The sequence below is a fragment of the Leuciscus leuciscus genome (assembly GCF_965113295.1).
Source record: "Leuciscus leuciscus genome assembly, chromosome: 11".
Lineage (NCBI taxonomy): Eukaryota > Metazoa > Chordata > Actinopteri > Cypriniformes > Leuciscidae > Leuciscus > Leuciscus leuciscus.
In genome coordinates this window covers 19,852,149-19,878,339 of record NC_138735.1, presented here as the reverse complement: position 1 = coordinate 19,878,339, position 26,191 = coordinate 19,852,149, and the positions used below count along the sequence as shown (strand labels likewise).

At 37.5% G+C, this 26,191-nt stretch overlaps 1 protein-coding gene and 1 long non-coding RNA gene across 3 annotated transcripts in view; both read left to right on the top strand.

Annotated features, from left to right (window-relative positions):
• Positions 1-1,209: 1,209 nt before the first annotated feature.
• vill (villin-like) overlaps positions 1,210-26,191 on the top strand; it is a 61,545-nt gene continuing 36,563 nt past the window's right edge. For both annotated transcript variants that reach the window (XR_014209783.1, XR_014209784.1), the window contains exons 1-2: positions 1,210-1,621; positions 24,107-24,264. The gene's annotated coding sequence lies outside the window, so the exon portion shown is untranslated. The remainder of the gene's footprint in view (positions 1,622-24,106; positions 24,265-26,191) is intronic.
• On the top strand, positions 17,906-18,756 carry LOC309509061. Its single transcript, XR_014209786.1, has 2 exons — positions 17,906-18,157; positions 18,444-18,756. It is a non-coding gene; the product is annotated as an uncharacterized lncRNA (long non-coding RNA).

The following is a 26,191-nucleotide window of genomic DNA, read 5'->3' as shown; positions in this document are numbered from 1 at the left end:
AATAATGTACTATTCGGCCACCAGATGTCAGTATAAGCACACATATAAACAGTGCCTCATTTGGAACAACTGTGGAATAACAATAAACAGAAAATCTATTTATTCTAAAGCAATTTGCCACAAAGTAAACACTACAAGTAGCCTACTCTACTTTACATATAAACGTCATCCATTAGTTATATAGACTTCCATTATTAGCTAAAATAATATTCTGTAGTATTTGAATGTTTTCTTTTGAGTTAGGCTATTAGAACAACCATAAATTCTGATTCGGTTTTTAAAAATCCAAATTAATTTAGCAGCTCAACAGAACAACAAGCACCAAACATGATATATCTTTTAATGGCCTGTTGGCATTATTTATTTGTTTATAATTGCATTGTTTATAATATTTTATTCATATTAAAAACGTAAAAAAAGATACAGAAATGTGATAAAGGATAAATAGGCAGTAAAACTAGTTGAGGTGAAGGTTGCATCACACAGACTGCCTTATTAAACATTAAGATCAAACACCCACCTTCATAAAATATTCAGCACCCCTCCCACCTCTCGCCCTGTCATTAAAACATTTCTGAAATCACTGCAATTTCTCTTAGTAGGCTATCTCATCGAAATCATTCCCCTCTAAACCATAGATTCTTCTGCGTAATGTAGCTAGACTAGAATTTATAATTTTCTTCATCACCAGATTCTTTAAATTTGATGTTTCATATGGTTTCCTGGTTCTTGGGTCTGAAACAGGTTTGAAATGACATTATTATGAATGTGAGATATGCTGTCTAAAGTGAGAGCAAATAAACTAGATCAAAAAGTGCTGTAGCTTAGGCTACATAAAGATCAGACCAGATATAAAAAATAAATAAATAAACTGCAATAAACTTAACAGCTTGACCTGTAATACAGATTACTAAACTAGTTGTTTTTGTAGGCCTATGTGGGGTTTTATTTATTCTTTTTTTTCTTTTCTTTTTTTACTTGACACTTCTTTGTTAGATGGTTTTGATACCACGCAAATTGTAAATATCCAAGTGTCAAATATCCTTTGTTTGTTTGTTTTAAGTGTACACAAACTTTTTTTCTCTCGTTTTCCCCCACTTTTTTTGACAGTGTGGCTGATATCAAGTAAAAGTAACTGTAGGGTTACCTTACCATGGTAAATTTTTCTGAAGGGTAGTTTCACACGGTCAAACCATGTGTGTGCGCGCGCACACACACATACACACTGAGAGAAGGGGAGAGAAAGAGCGGCTGCAGATTTAGACTCTTTGTTATTACACACTCTGTCACTGATCTCCATAGACCTGATTTCACACGAGGGCTGAAATGTCGCCGATTGCCGTCATCTGACAGGAGCATATCGTCTTGCATCGATCGCCGTATGATCATGAAGTGTGTGTTGTATGTTTATGTGGATGCGGTGGTGGAAGATCGTGTGCGGTGAATGGTGCGTCTGCCATCTGGACTCACTCCGCTAGCTCGCTAGCATCAGGCTAGCTGAAAATTATCAAAACATAAGTGACTGAGGAGGAATAAAATCCCGTTTCCATGGACAACACGTCCATCATTACCCAGGTAGCAAATCCAAAGGAGGAAGAGATCCTTTCTTGTCAAGAAAAAGGTAAGGCGATAGGCGCCCGCTTATGTGACTGGATGTTGGATGTTTTTGTTTTGACAGCGGAATCACTGCGGCTTTGCTGTTGATGCTCTTAAGATTTTATTAATCCATAAGATTATAAAGACTAATGATTTTTTTTTTTTAATTGTCATATTTTATAACAATAATTTATTATTATTAATGTTTTATAGGATTGACGTTTTTTTATTGGAAATCAAAACTAAAATACAGAATAAGATAAAAAAAAAATAAAAAAAATTCAATGTATGGTTCTCAGCTTCTGACTGAGAATCTCAAAACAAGTGTTTCCAGTCAGCTGCCTTCTGTTCGTGGTTTTAAGCAACAATGTATTTAACATGGATGCACTGTACTCGCTCACAGTTATTTCCCTAAGCATCAATCTTAATGCTTGTGCTGGAGCCAGAGCCTCAATAAGCGGATCAAATTATTTAATGCCACTGAGCCTGAAATCAAAACACTGAACTTGCTTTGCCATTCAGATCCCAGTTTTTGTACCAATTTCTGCATTTCAAATGATAAACGTGCATTATTGTACTGCTCAGAAATATTGATGTTTTCTCTCTTGAAAGCAATAACTGTGGATGAAAGAATCAGTTTAACTGATGTAATTTCAGTGTAAGAGGTGGATTGCTGCTGTCTGTAGTTTGGAAGGATTGGGTTAACAGTGAAGCAGAAATGTCTTAGTTAATTTTCTCTTTGGATTTTGCTGTGCTTCTAAATTAGATTTATTTTACTCAATGAGTTTGCCCAGCAAATCAATATCTCCTCCATCCTGGCACTTTCCCCAAGTGCTCTTGACACATTTTGAGTTGTTTTGGTCACCATCTGAAGCCTAATGCGGTTAAACCCCTTGTTTTTCTTGGGATTAAAACAATATGGTATCAAATGCTTATTGAATTCCATAGCACTTCCATGGAGCGTCAGGAAACAAACTCCTTATGCAGTTATCAGTGGCTTTTTTTAATTGCTTCTTCATTTAAGTAGTTCTCAAGAGAGTGTTTAAACCCATGGAAGTCTTGTGCCTGCTTAAGTCAACACAACACGCACTAATGTGAGATGAAGTTATGAGATTACCCCAAATGAATTAATGCGAGGAAATAAATCACGTAAATTATTTTCATGTGGCTTTCGGCTGCTTTTCTGAGGATAACAACACAACATAAACATTTTACAGTCACTTAGAGCACAAACAGATGGTAGCCCACATGTTGGAGGGCTTACTTGACGAGAGAGGAGCAGAAGGACGAGGTCTGGTTTTGGGACGTAAGGCGCCCTCTCACCGGGAAGTTGGATCAGTTGACTGAGGATACCTCCACTATGAGAGGATCACATGACAAAGGAATCCCTCATGTCTTGATATCAGTATCAGTTTAACATACTTTTTGATTTAGGATGAGACAGGATGCCAGCTAAGCTCGAATTCTGCCTATTAGATTCAGAGATGTTTCTCGCTGCAAAAATGTTGGCCTCTTATGCTCGGCTCCAGAGAATAAGTTCAACGCTCTGTTTGTCAGCCAGGCGTATTTTGTTTTTGCCATGAAGTGGTAACTGGTAAAGCAGTGGTCCTAAATAAATATTAATTTCAGCACGGCCATGTTTCAAGAACAGGAAAGCGCACACTCGCAAATCAAGCCATGGCTGCCAGCCTGCCACCTCTTATGGGAGTGAATGGACCCCTATAGCAAAATTTTTTACATCACAGTAATTCTTTGAACAGATTTAATGTGATTGATGATTGAAAATAATGTCCTTTAAAGAAATATTCCAGGTTCAGTACAAGTTAAACTTAATCAACACAAAATAATTTCCACTTTGTTCTTCTTTTCTTCAAAAAAATAGAAATCTGGGACACACTGAAAATGAATGGTTGAAATGGAAGCAATGACAGATTCTTTCTTCTCTATCGATGCATCTGAGTGGAATTGAAAAATTCGCCACCAAAGATAAGTCTATCGTTTTACGAGAAGATTGAATTGACGTTTTAATTAAAAAAGTGAAAAAAAAGTGAAAAATGAAACATTTCCATGGAGGAAATGAGATCAATAACATGCATTTTGTAAATAGATATGGTGAATTTTCATGACATTCTCACTGTTTATATAGCCATGATGTGTAAAATTATATCAAATAAATAAAAATTGATGATTTAAAACAACTTTACAGTTCAAATAATACAGAATGATTATTGTAAGTGCGCTGTATGCTTCACATTTCTGTTTTTAAAACCTCCAATGGCATCTACTTCCATGTTGTGTTGTTATTCCTTTAACTTGAAATTAAGTTTTTTAGATGAAATGAAGTCCATTGAGGGGGATACCCACTGACATTTCATATAATAAATGTATTTACTTTGCTTGATGTAGCAAGAACACCCCTTATGATTTTGCATGGCCAGGAATTCCCATCTCTGCTTTTGATATTCAGAGCTTTCTTTGAGATTGCATTTAAAGAATCTCATTAAAAAGATGCCACTGTTTCTCATCTACAGCTAAAAAAAGGATAATGAAGCATAGCTTTCGAGGTTTGTCATGCAGAAACACAACCTTCCCTTTCCAAAACGAAGCTTTGCACACCGGGTCCCCTCGTACGGTGTAAAACTCTCCTAACCCAGTGGCCTTGGATGTCGGCCACACTTGCTGAATATTTCAAACCAGATGGGGCTATTTTCAGAAACCTATCGGTTTCATTGTAAGCAAAGAAGCATCTGACAAATGCATGTTGTGTTTTGAGTGCGGCGCTGGTGTTTGTGCTTATAGATTGCACCTTTATGCATAATGTATTGAGTTTAATGAAGTTGACATTGGAATCTTATTGCTGAGGGTTTCGGGACAAACACCGTCACAGGTGATAAAGCGAATCCAATTGTAGATGCACGTGATGGATGAGGTAGAGACTTTTAGGGCTTGTTAAAAGCGTTTAGTCTCTAAGAGAAATAGTCAGTCAAGGTTAGGTCTCCTTCCACTTTATTTGGGAATATGCTCTCATTTTGCATTCTTGTTGCAATCTTAGCCTTGCATACCGAATGCGGTCGGGTGTACAGTCTGGAGGCCTTTTTTGGTCTCTGAGTGAGTGTGCAGCAAATGACAAATATGTGCTCATAATTCCAGTTGATTAGAGTACACATTATGTTTGTTTGCAAGGCATGAGGCCTTGTTTTGTCAGTCCACAAAAACTCATAGCATAAGCGCTGGGGAATTGGCCAGGCCAGCTAATGTCAGGAAGCACATGATGACATCATACAATCAGCATGAAACACTATTATCCAACCAACTGTATAAACAACCCCTGTATCATCCATCTGTGGTTGACATGCAGTCTGTTTGGCTTACTTCATGCAAGTTATGGATTATTAGCTTTATGCAGGCATGGATTGTGATGAGGGAAAGCAGTTTATTTCGATGTTTTCGTGTATGGATGCACTGATATTAAAATTATACTATATTGTGCATATAAATAAAAACTAAAAATGACTAATTTTAACTGCTACAAGAGAATTTAGGCATCAGAACATTATAATGTATAATAGCCTATAAAAAAGGAATATTCATTTTGTGATTTGCTAAAGATTACATTTAACAGTATTACATTATTATTGCTTTTAAAGATGAACTATAACTGAGTGTTCGATAATGGACAAATTGGACATTAAATGTAAAAATTATGGGGAAATGAGCATGCACAACAATTAAATATTCAATATCAAACAATACTGATAAATAAAAAAAAACTCTAATATCGGCCAAATTATCAAAATACTATATTGTGCATCCCTCTTCATATATATAATGCTCTTATGTTCACTGAGGCTGCATTTATTTGATCAAAAATACAGTAAAAGCTGTAATATTGTGAAATACTGTATAACAGTTCAAAATAACTGTTTTTATTTTAATGTAATTAATTTAATCCTGTGATGTCAAAGTTGAATTTTCAGCATCATTACACAGTCTTCAGTGTCACATGATCCTTCAGAAATCTGATTTGCTGCTCAAGAAAGATTTCTTATTTTTATCTAATGTTGAAAACAGTTGTGATACATTTCCTTTCAGGATTCTTAAATAAATATAAAATTCAAAAGAACAGTATTTATTTGAAATGGAAATCTTTTGTAACGTAAAAGTCTTTACTCTTTAGTCACTTTTGATCAATTTAATACTTCCTTTCTGAATTCAAAAAATCTTGCTGACCACAACATTTTGAAAAGTAGTTTATGTATGTATTCAGATCGAATTATTATATGGTATATTACAGTTTTATTTAATAATGTATTCTACATACTGTCTCAGAAATTGTATATCTTAAATTCCTCTTCTTTAAAGCCACAGCCATACACATTCATACGGACGTCTATGATTAATTTAGACGGGGGACATATTTGACAGTGAGATGACATTATTATTAAGGAGACATTATAAAGATGCCTCTGGCTTCCCCCATCATGCTTTGCTCTCTATAAATAGCATATTGGAACATGACGTGCTAATAGAGTTCAAAAGGAAGAGTTTCCCAGGCTATCCCGGGGCTACAGATACATTCCAACATGGGATTGAATTTAATCGAATTCACTGTACTGCACCATGCTTTGGTGTTGCATTGCTGCTGAACTGACCAGCTTTGCTCTAATAAGTCTTAACTTTGTCAGGAATCATTGGATGAGCCGTTTACCTTAATCAGATTAGCAAGTGTCTGAGCGAAGATGTTTATCCCCACACCGCTCACATCGTCAGCCAATTAGAAGCTGCCTGGCTCCTCCTACAGAATCATATTTCAACACGGGAGAGCACCAACGTTGTGGTCCTTATGCAATATGGATTTGTCGCCTTGCTCAATATCAAAAGGATGTTTGACCTCCTAATTCTCAGTTTAAACATTCTCACTTAGTTCCTGCAGAAATCCCAAAACGTTGTGTTCTATAGTTTTTAACAAGCATGATCATCGTGCTAATGGCCATTGATAAGCCAGTCATCTACTACTGGCTAAACTTCATGATCAAACCTGCTGGACAGACTAAAACTCTTCCATTTCCTCCTAAAGTTGGCGTGACGTATCTTGATCTTCAAGCAGAATGTTTTAACAATGTACTGTAAATCCACAAATCTTTTGTTTGCATCACTGATTCTGTTATTTTTTTCTGTGCGCAACTGTGAAGCTTTTTTCGAACAATCTGAATTGGATAAATCGATATTAATGAAGGCAACAGGGAGATCTTGGAGGCTTGTTGAGATGCAGAAGCTTGAGGCGCTTGTGAGAAACGGTCCGCACTAAATCCGACCCACCATCAGAAGCCTCAGAGGTATTTATTCTCTTCCTAAGACACTCTTCCTCTCTTTAATTGTTAATGTCATCTCTGAAGACGCCCGTCTGTGGATTTGTGGCTTCTGGAAGGCTGATGGAGGTGTTGAAAGGAAGCTGAGGAGATTGTTGGCGGTCAGAGTAGCCAGAAGTCATGAGGGTCAGATAGTGTGGGTGGGCTTCGCTTCCGCTTGTGTAATGATACTCACTGGCACCATCCTGAGTTCTTCATTTGATGGCGCTGGGTGTGTGTTAATGTGTTGGTATATGTTATCTTAGTGTGAATGTGTGAAATACTATGTTTCTCTCAGTCTTAGGTTTTCTGTATTTAGCTCCTCTGTAGATTCTAAGAGTAGCAGTATAAATTTGTGCTTCAGCATATGTTTGTGCTTGTTGTGTTATTTATGCAGCAGATCTCTTGAGCTTTGTTTGAGCTTTGCTTCTGGTTTGTTTTGGACCGAATGCTAATCATCATTCCAGCTGCAATAGTACAAGGCATTCGGTACCAGAAATACTGTATTTTCATAAATATGGATTTTCAACAAAATATTCAATAACGATTTTTATTTTATTATTTTTTAAAATATATTTTAATGTTATGTTTTATTTAATTCATTTTTGACAGTTTATTTATCAAAAAAAATCTTATTTTTTTAGAATGTAATTTTCATAAGAAGTGGAAAAAAATACAAATCACTTATTTATACATACACATTTATTAGATGTTTCAAATAGCAATAATTTGCAGTAGCTCAATAAAACAATTTTTTTTTATGGAATATCACTATTTTTGTTCTATGTTTTAATATTAAATGTAAACGTCTGTTGTGCAGCACTTTGTTTGCCAATTTTTGTTTATTATATTTTAAAAGAATTTTAAATGGTTTGTTTTTATGTCTTCATTTTATTACCACTCTTTTGATAATACATTTTTATTAAATTATAAATCCAGAAAAAAAAAAGAATAAATCTGGGGGGAAAAATCTGAAAGAATAAAATGTTTTATAGAGCCCTATTATTTAAAAAAAAAAATTTAATTGTTCATGATCTATGAATTCAACTGATAAGACATGCTTTTTGCTTATTCATTTAATTAAACATTTAAACACTGAAAACAGAAAAGTCAATACAAAAAACACAGAATTTGGGAAAAAAATGTAAATAAATGTTAAACTTTTGATAAATTGTTGCAAGTTTCATGATTTCATTGAATTAGACATGGTTTTTAATGACAAAAATTTCATGTAACCATTTAAATGCAGAACAATTAAACCTAAAAAAAAAAATGGAAAAAATGAAATTGGGGGAAAATATATATATATAATAAATAATATATTAATAAACAGTGACAAAACAAATAAATGTATTTGTTTCTGTTACTTTGTATTTATTTTTTTGTTTATTTATATCTTATATAGGCTACATTATGTGTATCTTATTTGTATATCTTTATTTTTTATTTTACTATCTGTGTACTGTTGTTGTCTCTGTACTGGAAGCTTCTTCTGTCACCAAAACAAATTCCTTGTTTGTGCAAACATACTTAGCAATTAGCTCTTTCCAATTCTGATTCTGAAAACTAAAATGGATTTCATAGAACCTTACAGTTTTCTTTTATGTCCACATATTGACTTATCCAAGACCATTTTAACATTCCATTATATGTTAATGTTAATCCTCATAACTGCATGATTTAGATATTGTACCCTGTTTTCACAGTGGCAGAAACAGCCGTTTCCTCCAGTGGAGAGAGTCTAAATTTGAGACCTACCGACCTTGGCTCTGTGGGCAGTCAGCGGTCCCCTGGGTTCAGAGTGGTTCTCTCTGTGAATGTGTTTTAAACTGGGTATAATTACGGTGGCCCAGTAGTTTATAGCACAACGAAATTTTAAAAGCAACAGAAATGAGCCACAACACAACGGAAAATGTACAACACAATATAGAGTCTGTAATCTTAATATATCAATACCACGATTAGTTTTAACAGTATTATCGACATAAAATATTACTTGCATCACCTACTTGAATTATAGCTGCGTATTTATACTCGAGAATGCTTCGACGCGCTACCACAGCGCATGATCCCTAAGGGAACGTCTGGCAATTCCACCAAGTGGTTAAAAAGTATTATTTATTAGCTTTAATGCACGTGGGTGATTTTGAATTAATACATGTCGATATACAATGGTTAGCTACATACTGTTAAAACTAATTGTGGTGTTGATATATTTTTTAGACTGCTGACTCTATAGAACAGTGGCATGGAAAACTAGCTTTATCGCACTCCGAGAGCCCTCTAGTGGTCGGAAGCATTTCCGTTGTGTTGCGGCTTTATTTCGTTGTGTTGTACATTTTCCGTTGTGTTGTGGCTCATTTCCATTGTGTTGTTCATTACCGTTGTGTTGTTCATTACCGTTGTGTTGTGAACTTATGTTTGCTTTTTAAATATCGTTGTGTTGTGCACTTCTGGGCCACCGTATATAAAGGCTCAAGTTCACTCTATTAGCTGAGGGGTAATAGTGGCTACAGGAGATTGAGGCAACATTGAGGCAGGCTGGGACATGACCAAAACATGCTCTGATGATGTTGACACCATTTCAAGCGCTGCTGCCTTTTGAATCAGATCACTTTAAACTGGCAGATCTGTGGTGAAAGGTTAAAGTACTCACAGCCTCCTACACTCCAATCTACCGTTTTTTTATAGATGCTTGCCATGGCAAGCGTCAATATTATTATAGCTCTTACTTCTAAAGTTAGAGCTTTGATCTTTGGTGTGTGTGCCTTCCCACACCTTTGTGCTATAGACATGAATGATACCTCAGATCATTTGGATTGTTGAAGAGAGGTGTGCTATTATTTTTATAACCAATCTGTCTTATTTTCCTGGTGGGCAATGAAATGGACAAAAAAAATCCTTACATTGCAGAAGAGACCTGAGCCATTTCTAGAGACCAGAATATCATAGAGACTTAAAAAAAAAATAATTTGGACCAGTAAGCTGTTACTCAAAACTTCCTAACAACCACATAGCAACATGCTTAAAAACACCCAGAATACCTTAGCAACTGCATAGCAACACCCTGGCAACCATCCACAACACCCTAATAGTGGCAGCAGGTTTTGAATGGTCAAGCCCTCTCACATTTTGTTCTTTTGATATTGGCCAAAAAGCAACCTGCCAAAACTTCCTGGCAACTGCAACTAGCACTAACAGCATGCTAAAACACCCAGAATACCTTAGCAACTGCATAGCAACACCTTTGCAACAATCCACAACACACTATTAAAGTTTTGCATAGTCAAGCCCTCTCACATTTTCTTCTTTTGATTTGGGGAAATAGGCAACACCCAGAACATCATAGCAACCACATAGAAACATGCTAAAACTCTCTGAATACCATAGCAACCGCATAGCATCACCGTGGCAACAATCCACAACACACTAGCAAAGTGGTGAAAGGTTTTAAATGGTCAAGCCCACTCACATTTACTACTTTTGATTTTGGCCAATAAGCAACCTGCCAAAAAATCCTGGCAACCACATAGCAACATTGAATTGTCATAGTGTGATTATTTTTATTCCTTTCTATTATAAGCACTTTTAATTGCCCATAGTGTATGAAATGTGCTATATAAATAAACTTGCCTTGCCTTGCCTTGCCTTGCCTTGCCTTGCCTTGCCTTGCCTTGCCTTGCCTTGCCTTGCCTTGCCAACATTCTAAAAGGCAGTCAGAATATCATAGCAACACTTTGGCAACAATCCAGAACACACTAGCAAAGTGGCGGAATATTTTGTATGGTCAAGCCCACTCACATTTTCTTATTTTGATCTGGACCAGTAAGCAACCACCCAGAACATCCTAGCAACCACAAAGCAACATTCTAAAAGACAGTCAGAATATCTTAGCTACTGCATAGCAACACCCTGGCAACCATCATCAATAAATTAGCAACTTGGGAACGATTTTATATGGTCACTCAATCCCACTTACATTTTCTCTTATTTTGATCTGGACCAGTAAGCAACCACCTAAAACATCCTAGCAACCACATATCAATGTTTTAAAACCACTCAGAATGCCTTAGCAGCTGCATAGCAACCATCCATAACACACTAGCAACGTGGCATCAGCTTTTATATGGTTCATGCAATTAACGTTTTCTTCAGAAAATCTCCAATTCAAATTCAGATCGCCTGCTCATAAATGCCAGCATATGCACTACCCACTAGGCCACGTCTCCCACTAATTTACCAGTTTTAATGCTTTTCCTAAATGTAATGACTGAATTATCATGCTCAGTTTTATTTTTGATGGAAAATTCCCATTTTCACTGTGAAAGGACACATCAGAATATAACAGAATATTTCAAGTCTAGTGCACGTGTGTGTGTGTGTCTAGGTCTGTAAAACGATGCCATTCTGAGAGTCTCTGTTGAGTCTTCAAAGTGAAGGGTGAACTACATTTAACGGTGAGCTTATCTCCTGAGAGATGTGTAAAGTGGAACAGTGGTGCTGTAGGGAAATGTTTGTGTGTGGAAACGACATGATTACCTGCTTTCAGCAGCAGTAACCTGCAAATGACCACTGACATTCTCCGAGTTGAATAACGGGGACGCCCGACCAAATTTAGATACGATATTCTGTATTCCAGTCATGGGGAATTCAACCGTGTATCCAAGCACTTTTATTTGCATAAAATCAACTTACAGGCACACGTCTCTTTGTAAGACTGTCATTGTCACCAGCGTGCCCTTTTCGCATCAGTCCCGTGAGATGCCTGGATCAGATGCTAATGTCAGAATCAGAAAGACAGAGACAGAGCACGAAACATATTGTGTGCAGTAGTCCTACATCTGCTATCTTCAGTCTTTTTTTCTCCCTCCCACCTCATCTGCTCTGCCTCTGCTTTTTCCAAAACAACGTGGGACGTGTTGTGTAACAGGGCTGAATAGTCAGATCTCTCTTATTATTTTCAGCGACTAATTCCACCGCGTCTGTCACATCCTTGATTTCTTCAGCTGCAGTAACGTGGCCGCGGGGTCCGGAAGGGTCCCGTCAACAACGCGATACATCACAAACTCACATGAGAGATGAGTTCTTCATACCACCCCAACACTGTCACTACCAAGCAGTTTGGGGAAAAGATCAGATCATTCATTTCATTGTTTGTAGTGGTTACAAGCAGTACATTCTCATATTCCCACCATATATGTCAGATAAAATCACAAAAAAATATTATACACAAATAATATTAAATTAAAAATGAAACTCGCATCTTTTTAATATTGAAATTAGTTCATGTTAATTAGTTTAAATAAATGCGGCTCCATAGATGTAACAAAGTTCAAGTTCAGGGAAGGAGGAGGCGGGAACCGGCGAACAGTAAACGTAACTTTAATGACAAAATAAACATAAACAACAAAACGAAAATCCCTCACAGAAGACAAAAGCACCAACATAAATGTCCCAGGCCTGGTCCTCCCCTTTGCACTGTCGTCACTCCTCCTTTTATCCTTTCGGAGTTCCTCCGTGTGACTCGAGACCGGTGTGGCGCACAGGTGCCACTGGCATCACTCCGTTCCAACTGCTCTTGACCGCGCACTGCTTGCCCCATACCCCCATCGCCCTTCGCAGGTTGGGGGGCATCCACGAGACTGCGCTCTACTCCCCGTCATGGCGGCTGCAGCACCTGAGGGTAAGGACAGATAAGGCGAGAGAAAGGAGATGGAAGGAGGAGTAGGGATAGAGGGGAGAGAGGAAAAGATAGAAAAATAATTCTGGGCCCGGTTACCCAAACATACTGCCAGTCCTCAACCAGCTGAGAGGCCGTCTCTCGCGGTGCCATGCTATGTTACTGGATGCTCCTCTGTTACCCCTTTTCCATCAAGGCAGTGCTGGTGCCGGTTCAGAGCCGGTGCCTACTCATGAACCAGTTCTTTGTGTTTCGACAGCCAAAGAACCGGTTCTCGGCCAGGAAAATTGGTTCCAAAGCGGCACCAACTCTTTGCTGGACTAAAACCGTTCTTTTACCACATCATGCTTACGCCGGGGGCTGGGGGTGGGGTTATTGTCAAACTTCTTCTTGAACGTAACCTCAATCTATAGTAATCCAGACGAGCAGCACAAATGTGTTCTAAACGTCTTCTTCTGACCCCAATATACAATCGCAAAGCCAGGAGAAACATTTGCAGAAAGACGATGTAGTCCGCCATTGTAATTGTTATGCTTGAAGTTGGCGCAAGCGTTTCTGGGAAATCTAAGACGAATGGCAACGTACACAGTGACGTAACGACGTCGTTCGCTGGGATCTCTAGTCAGTGGAAAAACAAACAGGTTCGCAAGTTGAACCAACTTTGAACCAGCACAAGTTCCGAACCAGTTCTTTTTTGGTGGAAAAGGGGTATGTGTACGGCTTCCTACTCCTCCGCCCCCTGCTGGACGACGACGGCTCCTTCGGCTACGGTTGCCCGTCAGCAAACCCCCCATTCCCTCGCTCTGCCTGCTCCTCTCCATCGTGGCGGACATCATGCCGTTCCCACAGCTCTCGGCCCCATTAAAACAAAACAAAAATTGTATCTTTTAAGGCTGTCATATTGGATAAAAGACTCCTTAGCCTTATCAGACTTCAACACTAGAATTCCTCTTTTTCCTTGTCTCGCTCAATGCATTGTAAAATGAATAGTTTCCTGACAGATCATTCTTCTTTTTGTCCTTTTGCTTGTTAAAACTTTGTGTAAGGCAGTGGAACGAAACATTGAATTGTAGTTATGCTGTACCAAGTCTTACCTCATATATTTGTATTTTAAGGCACACCTGGTCCATCCAGGATAAGGAACTCCCTGCCTCAAGGTGATGACTTTGAGTCGGTTCATCATGCTACAATCCTCTTTGCCCTCACAAAGCCCTCAAACATAAGTGCTAGTTATCTCCAAAGCAAAACAAGTACTTTGATACTGATCATAATGCCCACAAGAGGCTTCAAACAAGTGCTTACTTGACATCACAGTAAGAGGCGGCAATTGTTTCCTTATCAAAAACAACTAACTGATACTGTACAGTAGTGTATCCTGCACTGCTATTCATGCTGAAGTTAAGCTTACAGCACCATAGTAAAATAAAATATTATTTTCAATTTTAGCTGAGTTTAGAATTGAATGTGATGAGATAAGAACACTGGATTATACAAAGTAATACAATATAGACACAATAACTTTCTAAATAAAAATGTGTGTGCAAGTTCTTTGTTGATTGCACACAAAACAAACAGCCTGACCAGTGTAGTAAGTTCTTATATTCATTCAGTCAAAAGGCTTACAAAGTCCAGTTTCTTTCCATTCCAATACCAGTTTAATTATAGTATGGATTAGGAGATGCAGACATGAAAAACATCCTTGTAGACATTACAGGGATAGTTTATTTTGGGGAATTTTGGTCTTCGTCAGTCGGCTGTCTCGCCTCTGCTCTGTGATGTCCTCTGGTTTACATCATCCTAACTGACTCGAGACTGACAATGTGATCAGCACAGCATATATGCAAACATATTTAAAAACCCATGATGTAAGACATGGATCTTCACTTCTCATCTGGCTGATTAGGGAAGAAATCAGCCTGAGGGAATGCTTTGAGTAAGATAATACAGTGTAGAGGATGTATATACAGTTAATCTCTTTCTCATTTTTCCTCGTTCGGATCAGCTTTTAGAACAAGACCGCAAACAGATTTGTGAACTTGTTTTTTATTAGCCTTGTTACCTTTGTTTGCTCACAGTGGACTGAGCATCTTAATTATTAAAGCAACAGCTGAGCGAACGTTTGATGCTTAAACCGGCCCTTGATTCTCTCTGTTTCTGTATTCCTCTCTTATTTAACCTTTCCCCCATTTCCTTTACGCCACTCTCCCCTCACAATCACACTGACTACAGTCAGTTCTGACCCCTGTAATGAGGCTGGGGGTCTGTGTTCTTTGCAGATGGGCAGTTTTCCACGCTTTGGGTCAGAGGGTTATTATCTCTTCCTGTCAGGAATGTCAGGAATTTCCTCTGCTTTCCTCTTTCGACTGTGAAAGCAAAGAGGCCGTGCCCACCCATGTGACCGCTCTGCATCGGATTACCTCACTCGCAGACTGTGGGAATGGTCTGCACACGATGAAAACAAAGCTTCAGCCAGAGTTCCATTCGCTAAGCTGGAAACTGCAGTATGAATTTGTCTTTGCGACTCTTGATTTGCATATTGCGATTCCCCGTGCAGTTCTGTTTTTGTGCAATCTGATTTACCAGAAAGACAGCTGTCAATCAAACATCAGCATTTTAGGACCGTCAGGGTTTTTATCTCCACACTCATCCTGTCTCCTGTGGTAGCTAGGTTTGGGTATCGTTTGAATTTGAAACAAAGTTTTAATTCCAATATGGTAAAAAAAAAAAAAGAAGACATTTAGATATCAGACATATTTATTCAGTCTTTTTGCTAAATATTCGGTTGCAGCTGAATACCATGAACAAAAATCCACAGCATGAACAGCCAACTAATAAATTAGACTATACTAATATAAGTTTTACACATTAAAGACAAGTAAACAGTCAGTAATACAATAAGAACAAATGCAAATTAGTAATAGCACAAATAAATATAACTTTGAAATCAAATGTAAAATAACACTGCTCTTTCTTTTTATAAACAATATATAGATTAATCCTTATTAAAGTTACAAGTACTTCAGGCAAGTGTTTATGAGGATATTTTGTCATAATTTTGTTTCTCTCTGTTCAAGCGCAAGAAGACCCGAATTTCACGTCTTCTTTGGCTTGAATGGTTTAAAACCACATTAAAATGCACACACTGGAATCGATAAGTGGAATCGACATTTTTATTTTATAACAAGTATCCGATTCCTGACCTTAATTATTTGATTCCAGAACTGATTCCCAACCCTATTGGTAGCTCTACTACACTCTACAAATGCTTTCGCTCAACCAATCAAAATGAACACAACAGCTTGCATTCATCTTTTTGAGTTATGACAACTCAACCAACAAAGTACACAGAGTAAGAGGAACTTAATTTTAGCATAAACAATTTTTTTTATAAAAAATTTGATTAAATATCCAAATGACTATACTAATAATTATTATCATATTATGATTATTATTACTAAATAAAAATATTAAACAAAACAATACATTATTAATATTTAATATTAATAATAATAATAATAATATTAATACAAATATAAAGATCTAGTATTTAACAATAATATTAATACAAATATAAACATCTAGTATTTAACAATAATAATAATAGTTTTATTTTACAGTACAACTGTAAAATAACAGTTCTAATATTTATGGCTGTCTTAATTTCTTAATTTTCAAATTCATACGTTTAACCATCAAGCTCTTAATGCTTCTTTTTTGTTGACAACAGTCGAATTATAAAAAACTTTGCATTACACATTTGTGAAGATGGTTCGGTTGGCACATGTTGCGTTCCCAAATGCATGTTATAAACTCAAACTGCAAATCATAACAATCAATAATTAAAGGTCATTCACATAAAAGAATTCAGCCTGTTGATGGAAAATGTTCTTCTAAAATAATAAATAAAAAACAAAATTGCCACATGAGAATAGAATATGTCCTTTCATTTTAAAAGAATAGTCATATATGTAAAACACTATCTTTTTATTATCATAGAGATACTATAGTTTTTATGTTGAATTAATTTTGTTTCCAGTTTCGTTCTACTTTTAAAGTTTTTTTATTTGACATTTTTATTAGTATGTTATTTTTTTAAATATGTCTGTAATTTTTATCAATTTTAATCTGTTTTAGTTATTTTAGAACATAAAGTTAAACTAAATGAAAATAATAAATAAAGTAAAATATATTCAGTTCACTTTATTAGTGATGATTTTTTATTTTTTTATTATTTTTTTTTTGGTTATAGTTTTAGTTATCTATAATAACACTGGTAGAAAGAGACAATTAATAGGCCACACAAAATAAATGCATTCAATAATAATAAAACAATTTTTTATTCATATGCAACCAAGCCACTCTGAGATGCTGAGAACAAGAGCTGATTGTGCACATCTATACACTCTGAGACATTTAATCAAATTGCAGCCTTTGCGATTTGCGATTTTAATCACGCTAAGCCATGTCGCGATTTCGGTATTTCGATTAATCGTGCAGACCTAATCTCTACTTTGTTAGACAAATGATTGCATTTTAGTGAAGTGAGGTTGAATTTGAATAGAATACGCTGTAGCAGGGACAGCACCGCCATGCAAACTGACTCCAGCCACATTCCTGTGGTCAACCAGAGAATATGTTTTTAGATGGGTATGTTTGTATGAGTGCGTTTGGAGAAAACCCTGTTTGTGTTGGACGGGTGGTTGTTCAGAGGGCTGGTAAAGGGTACAGGCTTCACTGCACTGGCCCACCTCCCTCCATCTCTCCTTCCCACCTGCATATTATTAGACTGCCGTGCAGGGCAGACGATCAAGGCGGGAAAATAGTCTCAAAATGGAGGCCCGGGAGGGAGGGATCGCACAAGTTTTGGGAATGTGAGCACAGAGGTTGGACTGCACCATTTGTTCTATGACAGACTGTGTATCTTCAGTAGACTTAGTTACTCATTATAATAAGCTTGAGAACTTTGTTCAAGAGTGTAGTTATGTTTTTAAATAAAGTATTAAATCACCCTAGCATTTCTGTGTGGAAGGTTGCTCGGCTCGTTTGCGTCTCGTTATGCCTCAGAGCTTGTCAACTGACAGGTAATTATAGTTAGATAGAAAATCAGAGGGTCTGGTGCCTCTGCCTCTGTCTTTGGTGACGCCCACACCATCTCTCAAATTAGTGTTGCACAAGTACATTACGATCTGTTTATAGACACTCCTTGTGTTACTGTTCTTTTATTTTTCTCAAAAATACCGAATAAAATCTGTTTAATAAAAAAAAAATTGGGGGGGGGTGCAGGCATGAAAACTCCTCACCTTTCGGCGAAATTCGCCGTTTTAAAACCAAAATGGGTCACCTACGTGATTTGTGCAGATCCGATGAGAAAATATTTATGGGGTGGGAGGGGGGGTCGTGGTCGTGGCCAGCATTTACCCGCTATATCTCTATAGTTACCATAAACTTAGCAGCTTTAAAAAACCAATCATCATTCCTAATGCCGAAACCTGACAGCCAATCCGAGTCAGAGTAGGGCAGAATTGTTTTCAAAGTCTTTAACACCGCGAGTCTGATGACACACTGCCGAACAAACAACCGCACGTCGGAAAGCAAGCCTTTGGTAAGTTAGCTTACAATGTTAACTGTCCTGTCAGATACAGACAGCGATGTTGCCAATGTCATTATTTTTAGAAGAGGACGGGATAATATCGCGAGCGGGCGCGGGCGCCGTGAGCGCGGAGCGAGCAGGGACGAGTAGTGAGTTGTCGTCGAAAAAGCTGGATAATGCAAAAAAGCTGTCGGGGGCTAAACATATAAAAAGAAAAAGAGGAAAGGAGATGGCATGTCAATTGATGCAACAGCAGCTAAATAAGTGGATGGTGAAAGGCTACAGGTAGGATTTTGTTTTGTGTGACGTCCAGGCATGTAGGCTAATGCCATCGGGACTACCGGGAGATTCCCGGTGGGCCGATGTGCTTTTTGGGCCGATACATCTCATACTTTTTTGTTTCGTTTTTTGTCTTAACGGCCCATAAAACTCGTACATCGGCGGCCCATTCGTTTTGTTTTGCTTAATTGGCGGCGCTGGGTTAGTGCGTAATTAGTGTGTAATGCATTGGTCAATAAAAAGTCAGCGTTAGTTTTTTTTTTCTGACACCCCATGAAACACGTAGATCAGCGGCCCATTTGGTTCTTTTCTTGATTGACACTGGGCTAGCCCAATCACACCTTTAATGTGAAGTATAGAAATATACTCTTTCAAGTATAGAAATTAGTACAAAACTAATTATGAAAGTTTCCTTTATTTTTCAGTGCATTTGTTTTACAATATATATATGGCTATTACTATCATGGGATTAATATTATAACTATTATTATGTAGTAGTAATGTAGATAGACACTGTAACTAAAATAATTTTTCTTTGTTTAATTTTCACCAGATTGATGAATTCAACATTAAAAAGCACTATCTATCTATCTATCTATATATATATATATATATATATATATATATATATATGAAGAGTTCAGATGCAAAAGCCTCTAAATGCCATCTGAAATTTTCTTATAGAATGATCATTTTTATCAAGCTCGTATATTTAAATTCAATAATTACACTCAAATGGCAATGAAGATTACCTATTAATTGTCATTTAAGTGAAATTACTGAACTTAAATATACAAGCTTGATAAAAATGATCATTCTATAAGAAAATTTCAGATGGCATTTAGAGGCTTTTGCATCTGAACTCTTCATATATATATATATATATATATATATATATATATATATATATATAAGTTGATTGGATTGGATTTTTTGCTGCCGCATCCTTCTCACCTTTTTTACCCCTGACCTGTTTTCATGCCTGGGGATGGTGCAAACCTTGTGTGACTGTTCCTTTATATAAAGAGGACAGCAATAATTTCAAATGTGTCGCCTGTTCGGTCTCAACAATATCTAATATTTTGCTGAGACTTGTCAAAATAGTCTATAAGCAGTGATCTGATCTCACATCAAATATTTACAAGGAAAAATCTGAGAGAATAAATGTTTATAACGCTAATTTTTAAGTTTATATTCTCTTACTGTGTGAGAACACAAATGATGCAGTTGTGGAAATTGGAAAAATATTTTTTTTATAAGAAATTGTGGAAAATATATATTTTTTTATTTATGCACTTTTTATTATCTTTTGCACATGTTTTCGACATTGCACTCATGTGGCATTTAGTTTCATTTATTTTTTTAATAGTATTTTATAATGTTAGTTAAAGGTACAATATGCAACATTTTCTGCCGCTAGAGGGCGCCACATTCCAAACAACAACAACGGCGTAGCTTGATGACGATGTAAAGGAGCGTAGAATGATGGGAACTGTTGTTTTCAACTCCACCGTGGATGTAAATCAGTCAGACGGGAATCGAAAAATCATGTTCATGGATGTTCTATTTTTATAAATGTTGCGTTTAATGACATGCTTTTTGTGGCGAGGGGGGGGCGTGGTTCAGCGCGATCTGTAACGGGAGAGATAGAAACAAGACGAGCGTCAGTAGGTCAAGTGCAGATGACGAACACCTGTGTCTTTTTGCAGTATTATTGGCGTGGAGAGACCGTGCTGGAATCAGAGACTGGAGAGAAAAATGGACGCAGAGAAAGAAAACCGGTGGATCCGAGCTCTCATTTTTGAACTGTTTTGTGCCGTCGCCACGGTGAATGCGCGTTGTGCGCGACTTTTGTTTGTTTTGTTTTATTTTAATAAAGTACGAGTCCAAGTCACGCCGACCCGTCTTCTTCCTGACTCTTGAACCTCATCACACTTTTATTTCATTAAAATGAATTAACAGCAAGAAAAGTAAGGTTTAATACTAAATTGGTTATCATAGATGTTACTGTATTTGTCGAATTCATTGTTGTGATAACGCTGCGCAGTTTTACGTGTTCTAAACAATTGTTGTAAAAGTACATTCGAACATGCCCACATCATTTGCCAAAATACTGATTAATCTTTATGTATAACACATGCTATGTTTATTTACATGGCCATAAACACCAGGCGTGATAAACAATGTCAATAAACTAAACACAAACCTAAAGCAATAATACTTTCCTTGCATAAACATAACTATTACCGAATGCTACATTTGGAAAATATAAAATTAAGCATGCTTTGTCGACAGAACCAGCTGCAATCAGTCAATAATAATTGTGTTCCATAACGACAGCACGAAACAAGCTAAAGTTTGTTGCTTGATAGACGCTACAACCAAGCGGGAAGGAAGTCGACCGGAAGTTGAAGCCGGCCGCGTGCCACCATCTTGTAGCAGAACTTCACCTGCTGTTAGCATCCCATTGACTCCCATTCATTTTGGCGTCACTTTGACAGCGAATAACTTTACATCTGAGGCGTTTGAAGACTCCATTTGTCCATTATTTATTTCTAAAGAAACACGACAATGTATAAAATGCTCCATTACCTTGTAGCTTACGTTATGGCCCCGTAGAAGCAGTTTTTGTAAAAGTAGGCTAACGATTGCGTCATAACCAGGCGACTCTCTGTCGCACAGTAGAGAGATTACCATATGGACGGGAGGAGAAGCTCGCAGGCAATCGGGGAGACGTGGAGGCAAAATTACAAAATAATTAATCAGAATACCTAGCAAAAGTTTCTCCTGCTCCTAGCTCATGGACAGCTCCTACTCACGCTCTCCGTCTCTGCAAGATTCGGAAGGGAATGATTCAGATTTCTCTTGGCACAGCTACTAGAAGACAGACGGGTTGCTCACGTCACATCTACGTTGTCAAGCTCTGTTTGAGTCTGCGCGTCAGGAACGGAAGTCCTAAGAAATCGCTGAAAATGGGCTTCACTTGTCTCAATTGAGTTCCAATGAGATGACTGTCCACTTCTTATACTGTCTATGGCTACAACTAGGCCTACAACTTCCGCATTTGTTGGACTCCACGCAGTACGAGCGGAAACCGAGGGTAACGCGGATATGACGCAATTGACTGGCGACTCCCAGCTCCCCCCTGCTCTAACGCCCCGTTTCCTTGGTTAAAATCGGTTAAAATCGCAATTTTCTCATTATTTAAAAATAGTTGGAAACATTTGGGATATTGTAAGTAATCAACTTAACAAAATATATAACACTGGCCTTGAGATTTTGGGATATTTTAATGCAAAATTCCTACATATTGTACCTTTAATGCTTCTTCCACCGAAACAAACTTTTGTTTTACATGACCATTTTCCATCAGCAGGGTTTTCTAATCTAGATGACCTCTATGTACTGTATGTTATGGATGTTATGATTTGTCTTGGTATGTAAAATAAGCAGCATCCCCAAATATGCTAAATATTGTACACATGGGCTCTCATACAATAAAGGACATTTGCTTTGTGACCGTATATAAAAAAAAAAGGTTAAATAAATAAATAAATAAATAAAAGGAACAAGACAAGGAAATTCCTATTTTCCATAATCCCTCCCTTTTAAATCACACTGACTTCATATTGTGTGCAGTCACCTTATATTAAATATATGCAGAAGTGACCTGCTGTTCTCATACAGGTGGTTAATAATGGCTCCAGCTAAAGCTTGTGGTTTGGGGATCATCATAAAGACTAATGTACTTGGGCTGGACTGAGTTCTTTGCTGTATCGGGCCACAGGAAGAGGATTTCCTCATTGTCTGATGCTCTCTGTGACCTTATGTGTTTTCCAATAGCAGTAATCAGACAGATGCTGTTAGCTATTACCCTAATGCTTCTTCCATTATGAGATTGAGACCCTCTTGGCTCACGGGTTTTAATTTTATTTAACCTTTATGTAAGGAGGTTAGACACGCTGAAATTTAAAAGCATTTGGACAAGACAATACTGTACCTGGCCAAGACCAGCAATGACACAAAAAGTTTGAGAGTTTTTAAATGCAAATTGAATAAGTTATCCTGTTTACCCCAGCTTAAATGAACAAATAATAGGCTGAACTACAAGTCTTCCTGAAAAAAACTGTACTGCTCTGTACTAGTTCCTGATTTAATGAAAGTGTATAATTGGTTGATTGTCACCACTTTAAGGTGCTGTAACAACAGACGCTTGGAGAGCACTTGGCCCTCACGACTGACCTGGATAACGTGAAACCCAATCTGTACTGTGCCAGTTTAACACGCAGCAGGTCACATCTCGACCGACATCTCAATCATCAGTGATTGAGCCTATTGTTACTCAATTTAAAAGGAAAAATATAAAATACACATTTTCCAAAAGCTATTTTTCTCACCTCTTCTGTTTTGCCATACTTCTGCTGCTGCCAAGAGCGAGCTGTTCTTCCAATAACAATACCTGGTCTGCCCTGCAGGCCTCATTAGATAACCTATAGAGAGCAAGTTTTTGTTATCCAGTCTTTTTCTCTGTTTTTTACCCAGCAAGTCAACTGAAGTGCAACCAAGTGGCTTGACTTTGGAAATATTACGTATTTTTTGTTTCTTAGTGCCGTTTTTGTAGTTCCAATTGCTGGGCAAAATATCATGCAAATATGTGCGCATACCCAGGATGTTATTATGAGATGGGCAAACGAGTTACTTCAAAAGGAAAGCTTTTGTTTTATTTTGTTTTTTGCTTTTGATTTTGCTTTTTGGTTTTGTTTTTACTTTTTGTTTTGTTTTTTGCTTTTGCTTTTGTTTTTGCATTTTCCTTTTGGTTTTGTTTTTGCTTTTTGTTTTGTTTATTGCTTTTTGTTTTGTTTTTTGTTTTTGTTTTTGCTTTTTGTTTATTGCTTTTTGTTTTATTTTATTTTGAAAGGTTCTGCGTTTATTTTGATTATTCTATTATTATTATTTATTTTTCATTTTTTTGCTTTTGTTTTTTTGTTTTTGTTTTGTTTTTTTCTTTTTGTTTGTATTTTATATATTTAATTTAATTTTGACCCTTAACATCATACATACAGTATGTTTGCATAGCAACTATAAAGCGTTCACCTGACGTAACACTCGCAACAGACTCGATTTCTTTTTCTAAAAGGATTTTAGACCCACTGCCATCAGCTTAACCATGTCTTCCTCACACAATCAGCATTTACAATGTCTGATTTGTGGGAGCTTTTAATGCTTGTTGTGTAAGTGTACTTGAGATATATTGCTGTGCAGGATGACGTGCAGTTGTATTCATGGAATGCAATCGCAGAACAGCAGGCCAGCAAGCGCAGGGGGCAAAGGTGACAGAGTCGTCCATGGAGACGCGTTCTGTGTACCATAATACACAAAAGGAGCTGTTTGCACACTTGTTCGGTCATGTGTGCTTTACACAGTAACCAATAAGCAAACTCCAACAGACCGTTGTTTTTTCACTCGTTACGACCTCCTTCGTGAATGTGCGCTGTATGCGAGGCCGGCGGGTTTTAAGTTACAGGGCAGGGAAGGTAAAGCCCCAGATGTTTTGAACAGTTTGTACATTGGAGTGACCAACGCGTGGTGTGTGTGTGTTTTTCTCTGTCACAGTCTCCCAGTCCAACAGCAGTTTAAAGAAACACAGGAACAGAAGTATCTTTAGTCCCTTCTTCTGCTGTTTCCGGGACTATAATGCAGAACCACCAGCCACCAACAACAAGACCTGCTCCCTCCCTCCACCTGCCGAGGAGAACAGCAGCCCTGCAAAGGTGAGGCCTCATGTATTTCTCTAACGACACTTTTAACGGCGTGAAAATCTTCGGCACTGGATGCATGAAATTGGACAGTTTAGTTTATGCGTTTGAATTGCTAATGTTGTGTCAGCTCAGGATAACGTCTGTTTGTTAGCAAACTTTGCTCATTTTCTCTCGGTTTAGCTGAGGGTTTTTTTTGTGTTTTTTTTTCTTGTTTGTGAGCTGCGCCCGAATGCAGGCTCTGTGCACGCTGTTCCCGTGTCCATACCGCAAAGTTTTCCAGCTGTTCCGAACTCTGTGAACTCGCTGTGATGTTTACCATCCAGTTCTAGAAATGATGGGCCTGCTTCCTCGCACACACATTCTTCAGTTTCCACACACACACACACACACACACACACACTCACTTTCTCTCTCTCTCGCTCTCTCTCTCTCTCTCTCTCTCTCTCTCTCTCTCTCTCACACACACACACACACACACACACACACACACACACACACACACACTCACTTTCTCTCTCTCTCTCTCTCTCTCTCTCTCTCTCTCTCTCTCTCTCTCTCTCTCTCTCTCACACACACACACACACACAAACACACACACACATTCCTGAACTGGTTATTTAATTCCAATAAAATGTGTGTCTTTTGTGTGTCTATTTGCTGCCCAGTTTGTTCCTTCCCCTCTTTTTCTCTCTTTTTCTTTCTCTTCTTCTGCCATTCGCTATGTAGTCTACTCTTAAGGGGGAATACACTAAGAATGCATTGCACATGCAGAAAATGTTGTTTATTTGCTCATGTTGTTTGCGCTGTTTTCAGTTTTATAAAGCAATTTTTCAAAGCAGGTCACCACGAAGGAAAGGAAAAAGCACAAATGAGATCTCTTTAATATCTCAGTTGTTTCTCCTATTGGGAACAGAATCAAATTGAGATTGACTTTTGCTAAAGATAAAGACTAGCCAAATTTATTATAACATTGATTTTAAATTTGAATTGGTGAAATAAAAATACAAACAAATTTCTATTTTAATTTTAGATGGAAAATCTGAGACATAATCAATACTTGAAGGAAACCCAACCAAGAACTCCAATAAATCTTAAATAAAACGACTGGGATGGTGCAAATATATCATGTACTGACACTTGATCCCTGTGTGGCTGTTCTTTTACAATAAAGGGGCCATTCTATTTTAATATATTTATTTTATTATTTTATTTTATTTTATTTTGCACTAGCACACTCCTAATGAAGACTCCAGTCCATCAGTAGGCTAATAAAAGCTGTTTTATTTTATTTTACATGGAGCAGACCACCTCATGGGGGCCGCCATATTGAGATCACATGACCAGCTGATTACTACTCGCTTTATCGCCCTTTTATCTGACACTTTTGTTCACATAAGACTTTTTGTTCACCAAGAAGACTGGCGCAATATTACCAAAAAAACAACAAAGTGCACTTTCAAATACTTGTGGTGTAGAGTTATTTCAGCCAATTTAGTGTCTTGTGCCGATTGTTAAGTGTATTTACCCCTCACTCTCTTTCTTGTTCTTTTTCTTTCTATCTTTTGCACACATACAAACACACACACACACATACAAACGCTGGGCAGTGTACCGTGTGAAATGACCTCACTGTCCATGGTGAAACTTTAAGCCTCGGCTCTCCACAAACACTCATGTGTGCTGCCAAAGCAGGTACAGGCAGCTATAAATGGATCTGAATCGGATCGCGTTACTGTGAATGTTTGCTTGTAAATGACTCGCGATCTGCTGAGAAATGTCCTGCCATTTTAGATGTGCATGCACTCTAAGCTGCTCTGTTTTAGACCCACAGATACTTTAAATGAAACCCATGTGTTTCCCAGCCCTCACAGAGAGAATCCTGACAAGATTACACTGTGAACAAGGATGTGATTTTTGTTAGCATGTCTGTGTGTGTTTT